The sequence below is a fragment of the Ranitomeya variabilis genome, chromosome 5, assembly GCF_051348905.1.
Source record: "Ranitomeya variabilis isolate aRanVar5 chromosome 5, aRanVar5.hap1, whole genome shotgun sequence".
Lineage (NCBI taxonomy): Eukaryota > Metazoa > Chordata > Amphibia > Anura > Dendrobatidae > Ranitomeya > Ranitomeya variabilis.
In genome coordinates, this window is record NC_135236.1 from 99,555,998 (window position 1) to 99,568,613 (window position 12,616).

Sequence of the window (12,616 nt, forward strand, 5' to 3'; positions counted from 1 at the left end):
GACGCCACAGGGTTTTATATCATAAATGGAATCATGTTTATTTCCACAGGTTTTACAGTACCAAAAACAAAACCATAAACATAAAATCCCTAGCATTGTCTAGGTGCTAACTAAACAATATAGACCCTGGCTACTACAAAACAGCTGCAACACAACCCAAAAGCATGATTGATCTACCCCCATGTTTAACGGTAGTCGATATGCTCTTGTAGTGAAATTCTGTGCCCTTTTTTCTCCACACACACCTTTGATCATTGTGGCCAAAGAGTTCTATTATCTTTTTTTTTTTTCAATAAAACCCTCTTTAATAAACAATAAATAAAGGGTACATAAATTGTTCAGAAGAATTAGAGAAGTTCTGACAATAGTATTACAGTACTTTGAACATTGGACAGTGCATTATAACTATAACCAACTTCCCCTTTCCCCTCCCCCCGGGCACACATCCACACCTTCATAACATATCATCAATCAAGCCCAACAGGAGTTCTGCCGTCAATTTGCTCTCTCATGTACCAGTCTGTAAAGTGGAAGCAACCATGAATCGCCTGGCGTATAGATAATTAAAAAAAGAAGACCATGAAGGAAAAACTGTCCAGTGTATTTTTCTTTATTCAGTATGGACTCTATCCAGTCCATCTTGAAGAGATAGGCTACCTTCGTAGTAATTAATCTCAAAGAAGGAGTATCATCCTGTGCCCATAGATGAAGAATACTTTTGCGGGTGGCTGCCGCCCAGATGAACAGAATACGGCACTGCTGAACAGAAAGCCTCACCAACTGATCTGTGGGAGAATGTTGAATATGGCCCACTCCGAAGAAAGAGAAATACAGTAGATCCACCAAAGGTATTAGTGAGATGTTCCAAGAGTGCATCCCAAACCTCCCGTATTTTTGGACAGTCCCAGAGACAATGAAAAATATCAGTTGGAGAATGTAAGCATTTAGGGCAGTGAAAATGACCTGAAGGGGACATTTTAGATTTAACTTCTGGGGAGATATATGCTCTATGGAATATCATGAGAGTCATGGTTATGTAAATATCATACAGTAACAGAGTTAATACGTAATGTGGCTTTCAGGAGGTCTTTTACCTCACAGTCAGTTAGTTGACATACCCATCTCCCCGGACCCGGTGAACTGTCTGAACACTGTATGGACCACTGTAGAAATACATGTAGCCGCACACTCCGGTCCCGAGAGCCGGCGGCAGTTCCGGGTATTCATGCGTGAGTTTCTCGCATCATACTCGCGTGACCCCGGCCTAAATGTGCAAATTGTATGTGTGCTGGGGGGGGGGCGCTGTTATGGTTCTCAATGGCAAGAGAACATAGCCCAGCAAACATAAGAACTAGCTCTTGGAAGGATGGAAACTAAACTGACCATGAACTAAACCTGCCGCACAACTAACAGTAGCCGGGTAGCGTAGCCTGCGTTTTATCCCTAGACGCCCAGCGCCGGCCGGAGGACTAACTAATCCTGGTAGAGGAAAATATAGTCCTGGCTCACCTCTAGAGAAATTTCCCCGAAAGGCAGACAGAGGCCCCCACAAATATTGGCGGTGATTTTAGATGAAATGACAAACGTAGTATGAAAATAGGTTTAGCAAAATTGAGGTCCGCTTACTAGATAGCAGGAAGACAGAAAGGGCACTTTCATGGTCAGCTGAAAACCCTATCAAAATACCATCCTGAAATTACTTTAAGACTCTAGTATTAACTCATAACATCAGAGTGGCAATTTCAGATCACAAGAGCTTTCCAGACACAGAAACGAAACTACAGCTGTGAACTGGAACAAAATGCAAAAACAAACAAGGACTAAGTCCAACTTAGCTGGGAGTTGTCTAGCAGCAGGAACATGCACAGAAAGGCTTCTGATTACAATGTTGACCGGCATGGAAGTGACAGAGGAGCAAGGCTAAATAGCGACTCCCACATCCTGATGGAAACAGGTGAACAGAGAGGATGATGCACACCAGTTCAATTCCACCAGTGGCCACCGGGGGAGCCCAAAATCCAATTTCACAACAGTACCCCCCCCTCAAGGAGGGGGCACCGAACCCTCACCAGAACCACCAGGGCGATCAGGATGAGCCCTATGAAAGGCACGGACCAAATCGGAGGCATGAACATCAGAGGCAGTCACCCAAGAATTATCCTCCTGACCGTATCCCTTCCATTTGACCAGATACTGGAGTTTCCGTCTGGAAACACGGGAGTCCAAGATTTTTTCCACAACGTACTCCAACTCGCCCTCAACCAACACCGGAGCAGGAGGCTCAACGGAAGGCACAACCGGTACCTCATACCTGCGCAATAATGACCGATGAAAAACATTATGAATAGAAAAAGATGCAGGGAGGTCCAAACGGAAGGACACAGGGTTAAGAATCTCCAATATCTTGTACGGGCCGATGAACCGAGGCTTAAACTTGGGAGAAGAAACCCTCATAGGGACAAAACGAGAAGACAACCACACCAAGTCCCCAACACAAAGCCGAGGACCAACCCGACGCCGGCGGTTGGCAAAAAGCTGAGTCTTCTCCTGGGACAACTTCAAATTGTCCACTACCTGCCCCCAAATCTGATGCAACCTCTCCACCACAGCATCCACTCCAGGTCAATCCGAAGATTCCACCTGACCAGAAGAAAATCGAGGATGAAACCCCGAATTACAGAAAAAGGGAGACACCAAGGTGGCAGAACTGGCCCGATTATTGAGGGCAAACTCCGCTAAAGGCAAAAAAGCAACCCAATCATCCTGATCTGCAGACACAAAACACCTCAAATATGTCTCCAAGGTCTGATTCGTCCGCTCGGTCTGGCCATTAGTCTGAGGATGGAAAGCAGACGAGAAAGACAAATCTATGCCCATCCTAGCACAGAATGCTTGCCAAAATCTAGACACGAATTGGGTACCTCTGTCAGAAACGATATTCTCCGGAATACCATGCAAACGGACCACATTTTGAAAAAACAGAGGAACCAACTCGGAAGAAGAAGGCAACTTAGGCAGGGGAACCAAATGGACCATCTTAGAGAAACGATCACACACCACCCAGATGACAGACATCTTCTGAGAAACAGGAAGATCCGAAATAAAATCCATCGAGATGTGCGTCCAGGGCCTCTTCGGGATAGGCAAGGGCAACAACAATCCACTAGCCCGAGAACAACAAGGCTTGGCCCGAGCACAAATGTCACAAGACTGCACGAAGCCTCGCACATCTCGAGACAGGGAAGGCCACCAGAAGGACCTTGCCACCAAATCCCTGGTACCAAAGATTCCAGGATGACCTGCCAACGCAGAAGAATGAACCTCAGAAATGACTTTACTGGTCCAATCATCAGGAACAAACAGTCTACCAGGTGGGCAACGATCAGGTCTATCCGCCTGAAACTCCTGCAAGGCCCGCCGCAGGTCTGGAGAAACGGCAGACAATATCACTCCATCCTTAAGGATACCTGTAGGTTCAGAATTACCAGGGGAGTCAGGCTCAAAACTCCTAGAAAGGGCATCCGCCTTAACATTCTTAGAACCCGGCAGGTAGGACACCACAAAATTAAACCGAGAGAAAAACAACGACCAGCGCGCCTGTCTAGGATTCAGGCGTCTGGCGGACTCAAGATAAATTAGATTTTTGTGGTCAGTCAATACCACCACCTGATGTCTAGCCCCCTCAAGCCAATGACGCCACTCCTCAAAAGCCCACTTCATGGCCAAAAGCTCCCGATTCCCAACATCATAATTCCGCTCGGCGGGCGAAAATTTACGCGAGAAAAAAGCACAAGGTCTCATCACGGAGCAATCGGAACTTCTCTGCGACAAAACCGCCCCAGCTCCGATTTCAGAAGCGTCGACCTCAACCTGAAAAGGAAGAGCAACATCAGGCTGACGCAACACAGGGGCGGAAGAAAAGCGGCGCTTAAGCTCCCGAAAGGCCTCCACAGCAGCAGGGGACCAATCAGCAACATCAGCACCCTTCTTAGTCAAATCAGTCAATGGTTTAACAACATCAGAAAAACCAGCAATAAATCGACGATAAAAGTTAGCAAAGCCCAAAAATTTCTGAAGACTCTTAAGAGAAGAGGGTTGCGTCCAATCACAAATAGCCTGAACCTTGACAGGATCCATCTCGATGGAAGAGGGGGAAAAAATATATCCCAAAAAGGAAATCTTTTGAACCCCAAAAACGCACTTAGAACCCTTCACACACAAGGAATTAGACCGCAAAACCTGAAAAACCCTCCTGACCTGCTGGACATGAGAGTCCCAGTCATCCGAAAAAATCAAAATATCATCCAGATACACAATCATAAATTTATCCAAATAATCATGGAAAATGTCATGCATAAAGGACTGAAAGACTGAAGGGGTATTTGAAAGACCAAAAGGCATCACCAAATACTCAAAGTGGCCCTCGGGCGTATTAAATGCGGTTTTCCACTCATCCCCCTGCTTAATTCGCACCAAATTATACGCCCCACGAAGATCTATCTTAGAGAACCACTTGGCCCCCTTTATGCGAGCAAACAAATCAGTCAGCAGTGGCAACGGATATTGATATTTAACCGTGATTTTATTCAAAAGCCGATAATCAATGCACGGCCTCAAAGAGCCATCTTTCTTAGCCACAAAGAAAAAAACGGCTCCTAAGGGAGATGACGAAGGACGAATATGTCCCTTTTCCAAGGACTCCTTTATATATTCTCGCATAGCAGCATGTTCAGGCACAGACAGATTAAATAAACGACCCTTAGGGTATTTACTACCCGGAATCAAATCTATGGCACAATCGCACTCCCGGTGCGGAGGTAATGAACCAAGCTTAGGTTCTTCAAAAACGTCACGATATTCAGTCAAGAATTCAGGAATCTCAGAGGGAATAGATGATGAAATGGAAACCACAGGTACATCCCCATGCGTCCCCTTACATCCCTAGCTTAACACAGACATAGCTTTCCAGTCAAGGACTGGGTTATGAGATTGCAGCCATGGCAATCCAAGCACCAACACATCATGTAGGTTAAACAGCACAAGAAAGCGAATAATCTCCTGGTGATCCGGATTAATCCGCATAGTTACTTGTGTCCAGTATTGTGGTTTATTGCTAGCCAATGGGGTGGAGTCAATCCCCTTCAGGGGTATAGGAGTTTCAAGAGGCTCCAAATCATACCCACAGCGTTTGGCAAAGGACCAATCCATAAGACTCAAAGCGGCGCCAGAGTCGACATAGGCATCCGCGGTAATAGATGATAAAGAACAAATCAGGGTCACAGATAGAATAAACTTAGACTGTAAAGTGCCAATTGAAACAGACTTATCAAGCTTCTTAGTACGCTTAGAGCATGCTGATATAACATGAGTTGAATCACCGCAATAGAAGCACAACCCATTTTTTCGTCTAAAATTCTGCCGTTCACTTCTGGACAGAATTCTATCACATTGCATATTCTCTGGCGTCTTCTCAGTAGACACCGCCAAATGGTGCACAGGTTTGCGCTCCCGCAGACGCCTATCGATCTGGATAGCCATTGTCATGGACTCATTCAGACCCGCAGGCACAGGGAACCCCACCATAACATCCTTAATGGCATCAGAGAGACCCTCTCTGAAATTCGCCGCCAGGGCGCACTCATTCCACTGAGTAAGCACAGCCCATTTACGGAATTTCTGGCAGTATATTTCAGCTTCGTCTTGCCCCTGAGATAGGGACATCAAGGCCTTTTCCGCCTGAAGTTCTAACTGAGGTTCCTCATAAAGCAACCCCAAGGCCAGAAAAAACGCATCCACATTGAGCAACGCAGGATCCCCTGGAGCCAATGCAAAAGCCCAATCCTGAGGGTCGCCCCGGAGCAAAGAAATCACAATCCTGACCTGCTGAGCAGGATCTCCAGCAGAGCGAGATTTCAGGGACAAAAACAACTTGCAATTATTTTTGAAATTTTGAAAGCAAGATCTATTCCCCGAGAAAAATTCAGGCAAAGGAATTCTAGGTTCAGATATAGGAACATGAACAACAAAATCTTGTAAGTTTTGAACTTTCGTGGTGAGATTATTCAAACCTGCAGCTAAACTCTGAATATCCATCTTAAACAGGTGAACACAGAGCCATTCCAGGATTAGAAGGAGAGAGAGAGAGAAAGGCTGCAATATAGGCAGACTTGCAAGAGATTCAATTACAAGCACACTCAGAACTGAGAAAAAAAAAAAAAAATCTTCAGCAGACTTCTCTTTTCTCTCCTTTCTCTGTCAATTAATTTAACCCTTTTAGGCCGGTCAAACTGTTATGGTTCTCAATGGCAAGAGAACATAGCCCAGCAAACATAAGAACTAGCTCTTGGAAGGATGGAAACTAAACTGACCATGAACTAAACCTGCCGCACAACTAACAGTAGCCGGGTAGCGTAGCCTGCGTTTTATCCCTAGACGCCCAGCGCCGGCCGGAGGACTAACTAATCCTGGCAGAGGAAAATATAGTCCTGGCTCACCTCTAGAGAAATTTCCCCGAAAGGCAGACAGAGGCCCCCACAAATATTGGCGGTGATTTTAGATGAAATGACAAACGTAGTATGAAAATAGGTTTAGCAAAATTGAGGTCCGCTTACTAGATAGCAGGAAGACAGAAAGGGCACTTTCATGGTCAGCTGAAAACCCTATCAAAATACCATCCTGAAATTACTTTAAGACTCTAGTATTAACTCATAACATCAGAGTGGCAATTTCAGATCACAAGAGCTTTCCAGACACAGAAACGAAACTACAGCTGTGAACTGGAACAAAATGCAAAAACAAACAAGGACTAAGTCCAACTTAGCTGGGAGTTGTCTAGCAGCAGGAACATGCACAGAAAGGCTTCTGATTACAATGTTGACCGGCATGGAAGTGACAGAGGAGCAAGGCTAAATAGCGACTCCCACATCCTGATGGAAACAGGTGAACAGAGAGGATGATGCACACCAGTTCAATTCCACCAGTGGCCACCGGGGGAGCCCAAAATCCAATTTCACAACAGGGCGCCAAACTGAATTCTTGCCCCAAGGGCCAGAAAACCTAGATACAGCTCTGTTCATGTCCTCCCTTGCTCCAATTCCTGGCATTTGAAATCTGTGTGCTGTTTCTTCCTGGTATGATGCGCCTCCGCGTCATTTCCCGTCCTGTGCATTGTGGGGGAGTATTGGGTGTACTCGCCAACTTCAGAATGTGCAGTTCGTATGCTCCGGAGCCGACCAGTACACCCAATACACCCCCACACTGCACAGGACCGGAAATGGCAGGCTGCAGCGTCATACCAGGAAGAAACAGCACACAAATTTCAAACGCTCGGAGTGCGCTTGGAGTTGCAGCGAGGGAGGACATGAACGCCCAAAGTGTCTGCACTTCCAAAGACATCACCCTAATTAGCATAGGGACATGTAAGTTATAACATCATATTTCTCAGAGACTACAGGACAGTATTAGGTCAGACTATACAACATTGCAACAAAACTAAAGTGTGCAAAATGAATAGGGAAAATGTGAATTTGGGTGGAAACTATTTTGGCATGGGGGAAGCCCATTTGAAAGTTTGCACTCGGGCCCATACCTTTGTAGTTACGCCACTGGTTGTAGCATTTTATGAAATTCAACCAAAAGCCATCCGGGCCAGGTGCTTTAAGCAACTTTGAAGACTTGATGACCGATTTAAATTTTCCCTTTGGGGAGCGAAAAGTTTTGGCAGATCAACCTTATGTAAAAATTTGTATCCATCCTCCCAGGACTCTAGGGATGGGCCATAAAGGTCTGCGTAAAAATCTCTAAAAACTGCACAGATGAGTGGGGTCACGGGTGATAGAGCCATCGGGTAATGCAATATTAGGGACTCTAGTAACCGCTTTGAATGGCTTCGTTAGGGATGCCAAAAGAAGGCCTGGTTTATTACCCCACCGAAAACTGATTATGGTGATGAGCTAACTGATTGTGTGCCTGTTTATGCAGTAGTGTATTTAAGTTTTGTTTAGCCATAAGGTAAGCCTCTCTGAAGGAGGGAGTATTATGTAATTTAAAATCTCTATATGATTGAGTAAGCCGGTCTAAGAGAGGCCACAAGGAGGACAACAATTTCTTTTTTTTTCTTGTACACAAAGGAGATAATATGTCCCCTAAGCACTGTCTTAGCAGTGGCACATAATAAGTTGATATCGTCTAGGTGTTCCAGGTTATCCTCCATACAGATAGATAAGATACAGTTCTACTAGTGGGGAGTTCCAAAGTAAGAAAAAACGGAGAGTGGTCCAAAATAACCGATGAGAGGATATCAACTGTTTTTAAGAAGGAAAGAAGAGGAGCAGAGACCAATAATCAATACGAGTATGAACGTCATGTACTCTAGAATAAAAGGTGTATTCTCTCTCCGTAGGGTGGCAGCATCTCCAAGCATCAACTAGATGAAGCCTATCTAGTAGGGTAGAAATCTCTCCAGTTGAAGAATGAGATGCAGGCAGAGGTGTAGATCTATCAAAGAAGATGTCATGAAGGGTATTTAAATCTCCAGCTAATATATTAGTGGGATGCCAGCCATGAACAACTTCCAAGAGTCTAGCAAAAAAGGAAGGGTTGGGAGAGTTGGGCGCATAAACATTAATGAGGCAATATTCCCGCTGTTCGATAAGGACTCTGACTAGTAAATATCGTCCTGTTTTATCTTTCACTACATCTTGTATAGAGTATTCGAGGTCCTTATGAAACAAAATGGTTACCCCACGCTTCTTCTGTGAAAAGGAAGCCTCCAAGCACTCCAAAAAATGTCTATTACGCAGCGCTGGGTGACCTCTGCAAAGCCAGTGAGTTTCTTGTAAAAAAGATGATATGCGGGCATAAGCGGGTAATATGGTCTAAAACTTTTCTGCACTTTACTGGCCAATTCAGATCAGCCACATTCCAGGATAAAAGTTTGAAAGAGTCAATATTAATAAAGGAAGCTATATCATCGAAAGTAGCCATGTTAGCCTATCCCACACGGAGGCCAAAAAGTAGAAATAGTAAAAAAAGAACATATGGGCAAAGGTCCGTCCCAGCAAGCAAACCTTAATACCCAAATTAACCAAAAAGACTTAGTACAGAGTGTGCCCAAGGAAGGGGAACCCACCTCCCAATCCCCAAACGAACTGAAAAACAACATATAAACCAAAATACTAAACATCAGATTAAATTATCCCGACTAATAGCATCCCTTAGGGTACCGTCACACAGTGAAATTTCCATCGCTGCGACGGCACGATTCGTGACGTCGCAGCGTCGTATGAATATCGCTCCAGCGTCGTAGACTGCGGTCACACTTTGCAATCACGGCGCTGGAGCGATGCCGAAGTCCCCGGGTAACCAGGGTAAACATCGGGTTACTAAGCGCAGGGCCGCGCTTAGTAACCCGATGTTTACCCTGGTTACCAGCGTTAACGTAAAAAAAAAAAACTGTACATACTTACATTCCGGTGTCTGTCCTCCGGCGTTCTGCTTCTCTCCACTGTGTAAGCGCCATAGCCGGAAAGCAGAGCGGTGACGTCACCGCGTCACCGCTGTGCTCGCTTTCCGGCCGGCAGGCGCTCACACAGTGCAGAGAAGCTGAGACGCCGGAGGACAGACACCGGAATGTGAGTATGTACTGTTTGTTTTTTTTACGTTTACGCTTGTAACCAGGGTAAACATCGGGTTACTAAGCGCGGCCCTGCGCTTAGTTACCCGATGTTTACCCTGGTTACAAGCGAACATATCGCTGGATCGCTGTCACACACAACGATCCAGCGATGTCAGCGGGTGATCAAGCGACGAAAGAAAGTTCCAAACGATCTGCTACGACGTACGATTCTCAGCAGGATCCCTGATCGCAGTAGCGTGTCAGACACAGCGATATCGTATGGATATCGCTAGAACGTCACGGATCGTACCGTCGTAGCGATGGAAATTTCACTGTGTGACTGTACCCTTAGAAAGGAAATTTACAAGATAAGAACAAACATTGTGCAAACTAAGAAAAAAAAGCATACGTAATAATTGTGCAATAAGACCACATCATCACCCATATCCCAATACTCAAAGATAAGAGAGCATATGATCACAAACCAAAGTCAAGTAACTGAAGAAGATGCCCAGTAGGAACGCTCTATTTCCTCCAAGGCTGCATCAGGATCGTCAAAAAACACCGGCTTTCCATGAAGCACCCCCTGGAGGAGTGCAGGGCATAGAAGGGCAAAATGTGTGCCCCTGTCATGTAACAGTCTACAAACTGATGAAAAAGCATGGCACTTGGCCGTTACCAAAGTGGAGAAGTCCTAAAACATGAGAAAGAAGTGACCCTCATACTTCAACGAGAAGGTGTCTCAAAACGGCCCAGAGCAGTTGCATTTTGTCCTGGTAGTTGAGCAACTTAAAAATAACAGGGCGTGGGTGGGCTTTTGGATTGGAACGCTCAGGTCCAGTCCTGTGGGCTCATTCCACTACCATGGAGCCAGGCAGGTCAGGCAAATTGAGTGCCCGCGGGAGCTAAGAGGAAGTAAAGTGATGATGGCCTTTCACTAAACTCTGGGACGCCAATGATCCGGAGATTGTTTCGACGACTCCAATTCTCCAAGTCATCGACTTTTTCCTGGAGCTGCTCTATTGTATGGTCTCTGTCCTTTACTTGAGCAGTGTAGGATTGTATAGTATCCTCCAAATCGGAAATCCGCTGCTCTGACGCTGAGATTTTACTGGTGTGTTCAGTCAAATGGGATGTGATTGTTTCCAGCGAGGACTGGAAAGACTGAAGTCTGGCGTCAATCGCCGGCATGAGTTTCATCGTAATAAAAGCGGCAATGGCTTCCAGAGATTCCTCAGACATGGCGGTATTAGAGTCTGGTGTTTAAGGAGATTTGGCAACCTGAGCTCTGGTTTTAACAGATTTAGAGCTATCACGGTTCATAAATTTATCCATGGGAGATGGAGAGGAGCATGTACAGTAGTCACAAGGTATGTATGTAAAAGGAGAGGTGGATACTACAGTCGAGATTTAGCTGAAGCAGCTTACATAGTCTATGTAATAGGTTTAGACATCAGAGAAAGCCGGGTAGGATTAGATCCAAATTGTTTAGTAAATATGAACAATAGGTAGGGCCAAGCAAGAAACAGGCACAAATTTATCCCAGGTAGGGCCAGGGTCAACCACAATACGGAAGGCGAGCCCCGATGGGAAGGGGCTTTATCCGTTATTTATCCAAGTGCGTGTAGGCAGGTGCCGTTATAAACAAGCAATAATCACTGCGTGGTGTTTACCAGCGGAAACAACAGATAGAAAGTTCACATCAGTAGCAGGCCGTGTATTGGGAGATAGAATTTAAGGTAAAAATCGACAGAAGCTTGTAATATGCAGCAGAGATCAGCAGAAGGCACTAAAGGAATGCAGAATGTGATAAGCTATGTACAGTTGTTTCTGGATTAATAAACTGTTTTCAGCTGTTCATCTATTCCAGACAGTCCTGGCCTGTTAGCGCTGCTTCTGTAAGGAAACTATAGTCTATGTCCATGATACACCTCTGTGAAGGTGTGATGACATATATGCTTGCATGGTAGATAACACTGGTATACTCCCAGGAGATAAGACCTGTCACATCTGAGTGAGTGCACACTACAGTATCTCTCCTGTGGGACTTCCATCCTCAGCCCGCACCTCCCCCGCAGCTCTCCTCCATACTGGCCTTCAGCTTACCAGGACACAGGGTGGACTGCTGTAATAGATTACCCTGACCTCCTGCCTGCCCAGACACAGCTTGCACTAACCAAATAGTTGCATTTTAACCTCATTGGTCCACAGGACTTGTTTCCAAAATGTACCAGGCTTGTTTAGATTTTTTTTTTGCATACTTCGGACGCTGAATTTTATGGTGAGGACGCAGGAAAGGTTTTCTTCTAATGACTCTTCCATGAAGGCCATGTTTGCACAGGTGTCTATTAACAGTAGAACAATGTACTACAACTCCAGAGTCTGCTAAATCTTTTGAAGGTCTTTTGTAGTGAAGTGGGGGTTCTAGTTTGCGTCTCTAGTAATCCTGCGAGCAGCTCTCTCTGAAATTTTGCTTGGTCTTCCAGACCTTATCTTGACCTCCACTGTTCCTGTTAACTGCTGCCATTTCATAATTAAATTTCAAACTGAGAAAAAGGCAACTTGAAAACACTTTGCTATCTTCTCATAGCCTTCTCCTGCTTTGTGAACCTCCACCATTTTCATTTTCAGAGTGCTAGGCAGCTGCTTAGAAGAACGGACGGCTGCTGTTTTTTGGCACAAGGTTAGAGGAGAATGGATTTTTATTCAGCTGGGAAATTTGCATCACCTGGCCTTTCCTGATAACGATTGTGCTATGGCTTGTTCACTGACAGGCCAAGGTTTTCTGAGCACGCAAATCTCCAACGGTGCCCAAACTTTTGAATTGGCCCAATTCCCTTTTTGTAATTTTTAAAATAAAAAAACTGACATTTTTTTTGCCTAAAATACAAAGGAAATGAGTAATCTTTAACTTTAGGCCAATTAGAGATAATTTAATCTTCAACTTGCTTAACTGTTCACAATAACAGGAATTTTGACCAGGAGGGGCCAAACTTTTAC

General features: G+C 45.1%; 1 protein-coding gene across 3 annotated transcripts in view; it reads right to left on the reverse strand.

The window, feature by feature from the left end:
* RASSF2 (Ras association domain family member 2) overlaps window positions 1-12,616 on the reverse strand; it is a 93,144-nt gene that overhangs the window by 48,574 nt on the left and 31,954 nt on the right. The window lies entirely within an intron of this gene.